Source organism: Oncorhynchus masou, chromosome 5 (assembly GCF_036934945.1).
Source record: "Oncorhynchus masou masou isolate Uvic2021 chromosome 5, UVic_Omas_1.1, whole genome shotgun sequence".
NCBI classification, from domain to species: Eukaryota; Metazoa; Chordata; class Actinopteri; order Salmoniformes; family Salmonidae; genus Oncorhynchus; species Oncorhynchus masou.
Window position 1 is genome coordinate 73,186,892 of NC_088216.1, and position 12,591 is coordinate 73,199,482.

At 40.2% G+C, this 12,591-nt stretch overlaps 1 protein-coding gene across 9 annotated transcripts in view; it reads right to left on the bottom strand.

The window, feature by feature from the left end:
- The window catches only part of LOC135540224 (forkhead box protein P1-B-like), a 246,857-nt gene extending 234,847 nt beyond the window's left edge, over positions 1-12,010 (bottom strand). For 2 of the 9 annotated variants that reach the window (XM_064966716.1, XM_064966715.1), the window contains exon 1: positions 11,542-12,002. The gene's annotated coding sequence lies outside the window, so the exon portion shown is untranslated. Of the gene's footprint in view, positions 1-11,541 lie in introns of all 9 variants that reach the window. The other 7 variants (XM_064966723.1, XM_064966718.1, XM_064966720.1 and 4 more) reach the window with 6 other exon arrangements.
- Positions 12,011-12,591: the final 581 nt, after the last annotated feature.

Below are 12,591 nucleotides of genomic sequence, written 5' to 3' on the forward strand. Positions count from 1 at the left end.
ATCCAGCCAACTCTACACAACTGTGGGAAGCATTGGAGCCAACATGGGCCAGCATCCCTGTGGAACGCTTTCGACACCTTGTAGAATCCATGTCCCAATGAATTGAGGCTGTTCTGAGGGCAAAGGGGGGGGGGTGCAACTCAATATTAAGAAAGTGTTCCTAATGTTTAGTATACTCAGTGTATATTCCTACTGTATGTGAAGGCTCCAACTTGTGGCAAAACTGAATTTCTTTATTAACTGCTCCTGCACTTATGTGTACAATATTACTTCTTAGCCGCTGCATGAGTGCTCATTGCTCAACCCCTATGACCCAGACCATACTATACATCATGAACCATGGTTATGATAAATGTGCCTCCATCCAAGAACCAAAACAAACAGTCAGCTAAATATCCCTTCCAACACGTAATTCCATCTGAGCAAGTCTATTGACCAAACTAATAAACAAAAAATAGCACCTGAGAAAATAAGCATCTCTCTCTCTCTGAGTGGTTGGGAAAAGGAGCCCCACCCTGTTCACAACACTGAGCACAAAAACAAACTCCCTCCAAGGAGCCTGGGCAAATACAAGTCACACACTCCAACCAACACAGGTAAACAACAACAATATCAGGGGATCAACTGGGAGACTGGGCTATTAAACAGCAGCTTTAACACAAACAAGGTTGAGAATATGTGTGTAACACAGAAAAAAAAAATAGAGAGAGAGAGAGAGATAGAGAGCGAAGAGAGAAAAATAATTCCCCCATTCTCAGGTCATCTGAGTCATCGAGGTAACAGAGGTCACCCTCATCATCTATTCGTCTACTATGTTTTTTGGACAAACCACATCAGTACGATTTCATTTAGGTTAACGCCTTTCCTTTCAATATGCAATATTGTATGTTTCAACTCAACATTCAAGGGACTCTAGTCGTGAATCTAGGTTAACAAAGCTATTATCTACAAAGGTAATGTGTCCTCATGAGAAGCTCTAAATCCTCAAGGCCCTCCACAATCACCAGCCTTGAGCACCGTGGTTATGTTTCAGCCTACTGTAAGCCTAGTGAAGGGAGGCTGTAAACCATCCACACAGTTATTCTTTTGATAACTGTTTCAATGAGGGAGAGATCCTATTTGACCCAGTAAATCAAACTAGTAGTCAAGATGTTGACTTGTCTGTCCATCAAATACCTTCATGTGTAACATCTTCACTTGAAGTAGCTCTCCATCTCAGACATTGTCAAATGTATAACTAATAATAAGACAACAATTAACATTTTTACATTACTGCCCAAATTGTCCATCCAGGTACTTTGTTTTGTACCACAGCGAGGGATATAGGACAATGATCCTGTTCTACTGTCTTCACTGGTACCTTACAGAGACAAAATATTTGTAACAGCAACCTCCAGACTTTCATCTGTGTTCATCAGAGTAATTGATCCTCTCCTAGAGAGCAGTGTATCTCTGATAATTACAGCTCCCCTATTACCACCCAGCTGGTAAATACATATCAAATAAATAAGCAACAACCAGTCAATTAAGAGCAGCATATTTTAATCAGGGTTCTAAACCATGTTTTAAGTACTAACATCTAATGCAGAAGAAGACTAGACAAAAAGGGGACGTTCAACTTCAAAGTGAAGTTACATCAGTTTCGTTTACTTAGAACATTTCAATGTGCATAATTTTGCTCAATCGTTAAAAACATGCTCTGATAAGGTAATTAATATTCACCTCTAATTAAAGGTGTTTTAATTGTGAACATGGTGCCAGGAAACATGGCAATAACAGTGTTGTTCAATCTCAAAGTAGTAGTTCAAATAAAACAGGTCCTTTTCTTGAGAGGAGAGATGGCGAGCAAGGGAGAACATTGTTTAATTCAAAGGCAGAGAGAAAGAGTGCATTAACAAACTGTCAACAAAATTTGCATTGCTGCTCTCCCTGTCTGCATACACACTCCCCTGTCTCTCCTCAAGCCCACAGTGCTGCCGGCTCAGATCTGAGTACTCTGATGGCTTATCACATCGTGAGTGGCAGGGCTAAGCTGGAGCGATGCGCCTAAAACATGATCAAAGCACAGAAACTTTCCGCCCAGCACTGGTGATGGAAGAGCAGGCCCTGCCATATTATGTTTCTTGTCAGGGAGAGGCTGCCAAGTGAGAATACACCAAAGACGCCAAGGCTGAGGCTGGCTCCCATAGAGATGCTCTGCTCCCTCGGCCTTAATGCACATGTGGTGAGAAATACTATAGCAACATACAACTAGTGTTTTTGGTGTTCTGAAGGAGGCATTACTGCTTATGTTTGGGTGTTGTTAATTCTCACTGACAGGCAGCATAGCAGATCCCAGAGTAGTGAGGAAGCATCAGTATGATGAGAAGGACTGTTGTCCAATAGGCAAAGACCTTAAGGTAAAATCAAGAGACCTCATACATACACGTGCCTACACGTACAAACACACACACACCACACACACAGGCCAGCTGAGAGAAACAGGTGTAGAGGTCTCGCCTGGCAGCAGAACACAGATTATAGCATATGGCTGGGCCCCTGATGTCTGCCTAAAACTGTTTGCTGCTTAGGCCTACCTGTGAAACACCCAGAAGGGAGTGCAGGTATCTCCAAGCAAAGTTGGAGATATTTTGCTGGCGAAATTGTCCCCCCAAAAAAATCTGAATTTCAGTAAATAGTGCATTCTTGCAAAAACATGGGCAAGACAAAATGAGCTTGTTCTTCAAATACCAAAATAGGGTTCAGTACATTAGCCAGCCCAGAAAATTATGAGTATATAGTCAAGTTCCACCTTTGTCCACTTCAAAACAGCCCATCTCAACTGGCTCAGCAGCGATTCTAAAGACTCAAGTTCCATATAGGCCACATGGTGACAAGTCAGCATGATCCGGCCACTGGTATAGGGAGCATGCCTCAGGTCCAACTTATCTGGACCTTGAAACCTGCACAGAGACGAAGGGCATAAGTGTCCCTCCCAAGCATTCAGTCATTGAGAAGAGCAGCAAGCAGGGGCCAAGGCCACTACTCAACAGGGAAAACAGGCATAGGAGAACCTTCACCTGGAGAAGTGTCTCTACACTCTTAGAAAAAAGGGTTCCAAAATGGTTCTTCGGCTGTCCCCATAGGAGAGCCCTTTTTTATTTCAGGTAGAACTAAGAACTAGGCTTGGGCGGATCACCATATATTCTGTATACCAAGGTATTTGAAACCATGGGTAGGTTTTTCAATACTGTCAATACCGTTGAAACTATTTCTTAAGTTCTTATCTGTAGTCAACTTGTGCAAGACGTTAGGAGATAAAGCAGATTGCGTTCTTCATTTCACCTGTCACATAATTTTACATTATGAAGCTTACCGTAGTTCCCCAGAACAGTTGAGTCAGTCACGTCTTTGTTTGTAAATAGCACAATGGGAGAAAGCGGGAGTCCAGCTGGGTATTTGGTTTAACTTGCTAGTTAGCTGAGACGGGGCATCATATAGTGTTAGATTTCTACCGTTTTTTGAAAAGTCAAAGCGCTTTGGAGTAGTTATCTGTACAGCTGCCACTGCTGCTATCTTGATTTCCTTGCTTTAATTTTTTCTCCTCTCTGTTCTCGGCCCATCTCCTCTTCCCCCCTATTCTCCAAGCAGAGCAGGCAAGGCCGTTGTCCTAGCGACTCCAGTGTCACATTTGCTTGTAAATGTCCAAACTCAACAAAAACCACATTCGGTAGCTACTTCATATACTTGTATAACTTTATGAGCTGGATAGCCTGTCTTTGCAATTAGTTTATTTTTATTTGTGCTCATTAGCATATTTTGCTAGCAGCCTCTATTGAAATTCGCTAGAAGTTTGAGCTAATGTTTTGTTAACATTCTGGTAATAGACGCCCAATGGGCAGTTTTTTGCGTGTTTAGCACCCATTTGTGTAGTACGACAGTAATACCGTAAATCAAAGGATGAGAGAAGGGCAGTATAACGATATGAAAAATCTGGATACCGCCCAACCCTCTGTGTAAAGGGTTCTACCTAGAACCCAAAAGGGTTTTACCTGGAACCAAAAGGGTTCTTCTACCTGGAACCAATAAGGATTCTTCAAAGGAGACAGCCGAAGAACCCTTTTAGGTTCAAGATAGGTAAGAGTGTAGACTCATTACCAGCCAAGAAGCCTGGGAATAAGGAAATGTGCCACCACAGCACACATCAGTGCACATATTACATGAAATACTTAACATTGGCTATGACTGCATATCATCACATGTGACCACTACAACCTGCATGGAAAACATATAGATAAATAGTGCAGTGTAACAGAACATTACAGAAACATCTAGATCTGTTCAGTAACGAGAAATTAAGAGAATATCTCTGGATATCAGAGGGGGCATACTTTTTAAAAGTCACATTCCTAGAATGTCTCACCACTGGGAGCAGTGTTGTGGGGTTCCCTCCATTAACATGTGTGGCTCCTGACTATGGACCCCTGGATCAAGGAGAAACCCACCCAAGGGTCTGATCCCACCTCAGTTCATCTGTCAACCCCACAGCTGGCAGAGAGGGATCTGTGACAATCGGGCCAATTCAGAACATAATCTGAGTCCTATTCCAATCAGCCCAAGTCCGCAGATGATGGGTCAGACATGGATATGCTGGCCTGAGCTCTGGCCTGGGGGGGCACATCTCCATTTTCCACTATGGAAGAGGTATACTACAGTATGCCCACCAGACGGTCACTTTGGATTGGAACCATGACAATTGTAACCAATGCATTAATGGTCCAGAGAGGTTATGAACTCTCTTTCTTATCGGTCTAATATTAACTAATTTACCGCCTGGTGTTGTTACCAGGCAGGCTAAAACTCCATCCCACCAAAAAATGCTTACATTTCAGGTGGCCTTGCCTCCCGAGTGGCGCAGCGGTCTAAGGCACTGCGGTGCTTGAGGCGTCACTACAGATCCGGGTTTGATCCCTGGCTGTGTCGCACCTGCGTTTGGGGAGGGTTTGGCCAGCCGGGATTTCCTTGTTCCATCACGCTCTAGCGACTCCTGTGGAGGACCGGGCACATGCACGCTGTCACGGTCGCCAGTACGGTGTTTCCTCCGACACATTGGTGCGACTGGCTTCCAGGTTAAGCCAGCAGAGTGTCAAGAAGCAGTGCAGCTTGGCAGGGTCGTGTTTCGGAGGATACATGGCTCAACCTTCGCCTCTCCCGAGTCCGTACAGGAGTTGTAGTGATGGGACAAGACTGTAACTACCAATTGGACACCATGAAATTGTGGGGAAAAAATAAAATTATACAAACAAAATATCTGCCGGTCTTTTCAAACAGCTCTTACACTAAAAGGGCATTATCATAATTTCACAGTATTACTCCAACCTCATAGTGTGGAAATATATATAAAACACAGGAAAATCACATTTTTGACTGCACTGGGCCTTAAAAAACATATTCAATCCTAGCAATCTTTAAATATATCTTACATCTCAGATGCCCATCGAGGTTTGACTAGGCTAGTCAGCGCTACAGCAAATTGTGTGGAAAAAAACAGCAATGACGATGTACATATTTTAATATATGTGAGGGGTGTTGAGATTTGCACTGGCATTTTCTTTCTTTATGAGTAGATTAAGCCTGAAAGTAAGGTTTCACTCAGTCACTATGCTATCTACTCCTACACACTCCGGTTCACATCTCAATGCAAACCGACACTACTACAGAGAGTAGAGTTTTCAGCCGTAGACACATTGAAACGGCTCTTTCATTAATAGTCTTCCATTCTAGTATGTAAGTGAACTGATTTTTTTTAATCTCCTTTTAATTTATTATTGATGATAAGCAAGTGTAACAAAATAATTGTCTCAGTTGGGCATCCACCAAAACAAAATAAAAGAGAAGCCTGTATGATGTGATGCAGGGTTCGCCTGATTTGAAAATGAAGTTGAGAGAGAAACTCTGAAAATGTGTTGCTTGGTTCAGAGAACCACAGTTACATGAGTAACCTCCGATATCAGCCAAATGCGATTGAGACAAAGTGTTTCTGTTTTCTTCCTACATATATGGCTCTACAGTGTTTCCTCTGGAAAAATGTGTAGCAGTGGGGGGAAAAGGTCGCAGGGAGTGGGCGGGTGCGGTTGAAGGGGAGGTCCTGCCCCCATTTTTGGGGGGGTTCGGGGTTACCCCAAAATGTTTATGTAAAAGGTCTGAAAAGCTCAGTTCTGTTGACTTTTTAAAAGGACATTCTATTCCAAAATGAATGAAAATAAAACATTGCTGACACCATCTCAAATATAATTTCCACCTCCAGAAATTAGCCCAATAACATATTATTATTAGTTTAAATGATTTTTAACATATTGGACCATGCATATAGCCTATGTATGGTCCATATTATCAGGTATCATATTAGCAATAAGCATTATCACCTGTAGCCCAACTAATGGAGCATTGTGGCTATAAATAAATAGACTGAAGCATGGGGTTGCCTATCTGCATTTACCCTATTGGGCTAATCATTAGCTAGATCGCAAATGTAATATTTTAACTAGTTAGCACCCTATTGATGAATTTCATGTCCTCAAAAACGTGCATAAATACAGTGAATATAAGGTAGGCCTACATTAGGATAACCAGCCACCCGGAGTAACATGCCCCCTGTCTGTACTTCTCACAGAAACCACTTAATGTTGCCACAACTCTTGCTCAACAAAAAATGTAATCTATCTCAAGTCACTCCCCAATTACCATTGAATGCAATGATGGTGTTCTTTTCTACACAGATGATCATACACAATTATTGCCTGATGATCTTCTGAACTTTCCAATACCTTTCCAATATGTTTTTGTCACTTCAAACCATACTTCCCTCAGATTGAAGATCTGTCAGACTTATTTTTAATAGACTGCCATAGCCCCAAATAAAACATGTGACATTGGCTGTTGATTCCATAAAATTATTTTGAGGTAGGGTGACGTTTTACCCAAAGTTACCCTACAATTGACCCGTGTTACATTTAGCCCCACTCTCCCCTATGCACTCACAGCAAATTGCAGAGCAGTAAAGTGCTTAACCATGACCCTGCTAAAAACTCTGGGTTTAAAATGGTGCAGTTTGCACATATTTAGGAGTTGAGAAATAAATAAAGTAGGAATGGAAAGCTGTGATTGCCCTCTTTTTAACTTATGTCTTTAAAACTGACGTTTTTCTCCACGATTGCAAGAATTATTGTGGATTGACTGCTTGTCAGAATGCATGTTTCTCTCCCTATGGCACTCGTAACTTGAATGTGCCTCGAGAGGAATATTTATCACGCATAGAACACACAACAACAAGCTGACTAGGTAAATAGATAAACTATTCTACTATGGGGTTGCCAGATTTTTCTAATCATTACTTGTTTTGTTTAGCATGGTGGCAATGATTTTGCAGTGGCGCAGCGCCACAGTGAAATGACTGCAGCTTAAACACTGTGGCTCTAACTTTTGAACAGTTGAACCTATACGCTATTATGACCCTTGGAACAAGTATGTCTTCTGTTTCCCTCTAAAATGCTCAAAAGCTGCACATGACTCGTTAGAACAGAGTGGACAGGACTGGAACCAAATCATCCTGGGAGGAGAATAATATTATCATTTAAAACAATGATGGTGTTCTTTTCTACACAGATGATCATTCACAATTATTGCCTGATGATCTTCTGAACTTCCCAATACCTTTCTAATACATTTTAGTCACTTCAAACAATACTTCCTTCAGATTGAAGTACTGTCAGACTTATTTGTAATAGACTGCCATAGCCCTAAATAAAACATTTAACATTGGCTGTTAATTCCATCCCTTTTTTTATATGCTGGAGTCCCAATTTAGTTTTTTATATATCAAAATGCGGACACAGGATAAAAAATATTGGTAACCCCTGATGTACAGTATAAGATTAAATATTAGGGCTGAGAATTTCCAGGGACCTCACGATACGATATTATCACAATACTTAGTTGCCGATATGATATGTATTGTGATTCTCACGATTCTGATGATTATATATCTATTGCGATTCAATACTGCAATTTTATTGCGATTCGATGTTCCAAACATATTGCTCGCCATGACTGCTGCAGAAGGACAAGAGAGAGCCATGAGGAAACAAGTTTTGAGCAGTCATGGAAATAAAAGTGCCAAATATCATGTTGGCTCACCATTTAAAAAGAAGACAGAACAAGTTAGAGACTGAGAAATACCGGCGTTCTGGCACAGGTACAGCCGACAAGTGCTAGCTAACGTTAACTACCTAGCAAAATGAGAATCGATACTTGGAGTCATAGAATCGATATAATATAGTCAAAAGGGATACTACAAAAAAAATCAGCACTATGAAATATACATGAAATGTAATGATATACAAACTAAACTGGCAACTGGTAACAAAATAGCAGCTAACGACTTCCCAAAAAAATCAATGCAGTGAAAAAAGAATGTGTGAAATAAACTAAATTCATATGTCCAGTCTAAAATAACTCCTTTTTTATATCTACAATTTTGTTAAACTAAAGCCAAACCAACTTCTTTCTTTATCATGCAATGATAATCAATTAATTCTGAATAATTAATTGATAGTAATTGCACACTTCCTTTCTTTCCCTTGTTACCAGTGACATTTTGTCAACCTTCCTCCCTTTATTAAGGACAGATGACAGAGGAAGACATTAATTAATGGTTGGCTGAGTTAATGGCTGTCCTGAGCGTGTGCAGTCTCCATGGAGACAGAGGAGTCGTTCCTAGCTCACCTAAAGCCGTCCACTCCCTGACCAATGGCCTGGCAGCCTGGCATGGAGAGCACAGTGTGCCAGGGGCACGGCGCAGAGGCAACAGCTGCCTGGGCACGCCACAGGGGGTGGGACACACTAACCTTTACCCTGCAAATATTGTCCTGCTTCCCTTTGTTAGCCATTCCATTAAAATGCAATAGCATATTAATAAATACTGTAGGTCTACCTGTCACAGTTGTGCTACTTAGGATCCCACTATTCATTCTCTAAGCCTTTCCTGTACATTTAAGACCAATCTTAATGTGTGAGTCACAAATGTGTGAGTCACATGAGAAATTCATGGTGTGAATATTCCGACAGTGAGATGATGATAAATACACAAGATACATAGGGAAAGTTATTCATAAGTGGTACCAATTTAAATTATTGTAATCTGTATTAAGCATTAATTACAAGATAAATCAAGCAAATACCCTAATACCAGTCCTAGTCTGGAAACTCTACGTAGTGTGAAACCTCATTCCCATATTGGGACAAAAATAACTATTATTATCATTGAGCGAGGGCACAGTCAGTTTACAGGCACTCCATACCCAGCACTGGGCATTTCAGTGTGTGTTCACAAATAGTGAGCCCTCAGATGAAAGAGCAAGCCTGTCCACTCCGGGATGGGAGTCCTCCTCAGACTCATTGCATGAGTGGCTGATTTACTTTCTCACCAAGTTAGCCACAACTCTCCAAAAGGAGAACCCCAAAAAATGTCTGTGTATGTATTGAAGAGGCCAAACTGAAAATATGGACTTTTGAAAACACAAAAGAACATTATGGATTGAATAGGAATTCAATGAGGCTAAGTCATAACACTGCATAAGACTAGCCTGTCTCAATTGTAATATTTTTTACCTGCTTTTTCAGTTGCAATAAGGGGCAGATAAAGTACTGTAGTTTGGTCTGGTGTAAAGCAGTCTGAGAGGACATGGTTAGTGTGTTCCTGTCATGCTTGTCATGGGTTGAAGAATCAGCAGGAGAACAAAGGCTGGGGCTCTCTGGACACTGGCTGTGTTAAACACCAGGGCTGGAAAGTTGCAAAGAAAGTTCACCCTGTGCTTTTTAAACCTGGGTCAGCATTTGCGAAGGTTCATTTCTGCATAAGTGAGCACACAAACCCCAGTGCCTGTTCAAATAGTCTGTAGCTCTCTCTCAGGCAGATCATGACAACAGCCCAGCAGCAGCACTGTTTGATCTTCAATGTTTTCCTTAATCTAGGTTGTCAAGGTTCACTTGTTGGAGGCTGTTTACTTTACTTCTCCTACAAAAAGTTTTTTTTTTCCTCAGACAATGACTAATCCAAAGACCAACGAAGAGGGAGCTCTGCCAATGATAGATGTTAAAGCTGCAGTTGCCTTTTATTTTTTAGATAGCTTTAGCTCCAATGGTGCCAGCTGCAGATTCGGTTCAGATTCTTTATTAATATCTAACTGTTGTGTGTTTGTTGTGTTCCCTCTTAGCTTAGGGAAACAATCATGCTCAATATATTTCAACAATTATTCACAAATTATAATACACCCTGTCTGCAGGTTATAGTTTGTGGGCCAAGTTATTTTATTTGCAATAATGATTATTTAATATAGTAAAAAAAAGAAGTAAATAATAGAATATAATACAAAATAGTATAATAACTGAAGACACTTAAAAAATACATGACATTATAAAGTGCAAACAAACTAAAAGTGTTAATTTATCTACGTTAGTTCATTACCTTTAATTACCTAATTATATTTTGTTAAGAGATCAAAATACTATAGTAGATAGGGTATTTGTTGTATAGAAAACATAAGTCATTTATCAGTTCATGTTCTAATTTCACCATGCCAGAAGGTGATGGGCCTCGCATTAGCTGGTGCGGTGGAATATCTACAACCCAAACCCAATCAAGAAAGTGTTGTCAAACGTTCAGCCTCCAACCACTAACAAGTCAACAAAGTGGGATAGTACTTGTAGTGAATAATAAAAGTCTAGAAAATATGCTACAATTGTAGTTCACTATAATGTAGTTCACTATAATGACGTTATGATGATGATATAATGATGATATTATAACATTATTATTTATGAGAGGTCTACAGACATGCAGGTGCTACAGTAACTACCAAATCTTGGTACATATTTGGTTATATCAATTCACATGATTGAAATATCAAAAATATTGCTTCCCACTCTGTAATCATAAGAAATAATAGTGTGTCAAAATGTGAATCTACAGTGAGTCTGGTCCGTCTTGAAGAGTTTGTGGAAGGTACCACGTGGGGAAAAGCACCGTATCCCTGATTTTGGTCCAAAGAAATCACCGCACTAAACTTCCTCTCTCCATTCAATAAACTCATGTTGAGTTACAAAGTGTATACACGGAGTATACCAAGAGCATGGTTTCACAAAGTATAACTTGCACTTCTTACTTGATCTTGTGTTAAAGGATATTTACCCGGGGTCACAAACATGAGAAAAAAGGGAGCAACAACTACCGACCTAACTTCTAGAAAAGTAGCGAATGCAGTGTCTCTTCTAATGCTGTATCACTGAGCCTTTCGAATAGTATACACGGTTTGCAGCGCATAGCACAATACATTACACAGTATTTCAGCTCTCATGTCATATTATTGGTGTTGTTTATTAGTTTATTTCGCCATAGAAACCATTCTAAAAAAACATTGGCAAACAAAGACAAACTCCATGTGAGCAAACTGAAATAGTAGAATCAATGTCTAACGAGACGACATTAGAATACGATAAACTTACCCAATCGACAATGGTAGGTGCACGCAGTAGACAATTCTGTGCTAGAGATAATGAACTGTACACGCGATCTTGTATACCAAGTAAGCATGCAATATTCACACTGTAAATACTACCAACATTACTCCGCTTGGGGGACTAAGTTTAACTGCGAGGATACATCTCTGCTGCATTCACGGAGAGCGCTGTTACCGGTAAAATAATCTAGACTTCACGCCACGTTCTGTCTCGAATAAGAGAGCGAGCTCTTTCTAATGTTATTACATTTTAATTCGCATGGAAAGAAAAAATTATCGCGAATTTGGATGTTATTTTCTGATGTTCCAAATCCGTGACGTCATATCCACCTGCTGGGTAAACAACATTCATTGTAGATCATCACAGAATTTTGACAGAAGTCATATTCGTTACCACTTATAATACACAGTAGTAGCCAATTCAAATAATGCAATTTTGGTGAGAGATGTAATGATGCATTAGTTTTAGCAGAAAGGGTCGACACCAACGGCTTGTCATGAAGTAAAAATGTCTAGCTGTAAGCTATCTAATTACAATTGATGCAGAAAGTTTTCTTTTCTTTTTTCTGCACTTTGTCCAATGGAAGGAGGGAGTTCGAGAGGTTAAAGTTCGATATAGGGACAAACTAGACACCTATGTCTCAGCCTTAACTTTGTTGGAAAAAATGTTTTTGTCCCAGATTAATAAAATATATTAATTTAACTTCCCTTATAGCATGTGCGTGGCGACACGCCACAACACAAACTATATAGCTATATTTTTTGTCAATTATTGCGTTATATATTCACTTCACTAACTCCTTCCCCTATATTATAAAGTGCATTATTAGTTACTTCAAAATATATGTTATAAGCCTATAATAACTGCCTTCAGCGACCTGCCTGTGAAAACGGAATGTTCCCCCGTTTCAGCTCGATTTACTGTCACTGAAGGACTTAAGACATTATGGCAGTAATTAAAATGTCTGTCATTTGCCCCCCTACAGAAGATAATTATCATTGGTCGGTCCAACAGTCCAGGTAACACTTGTTGAAA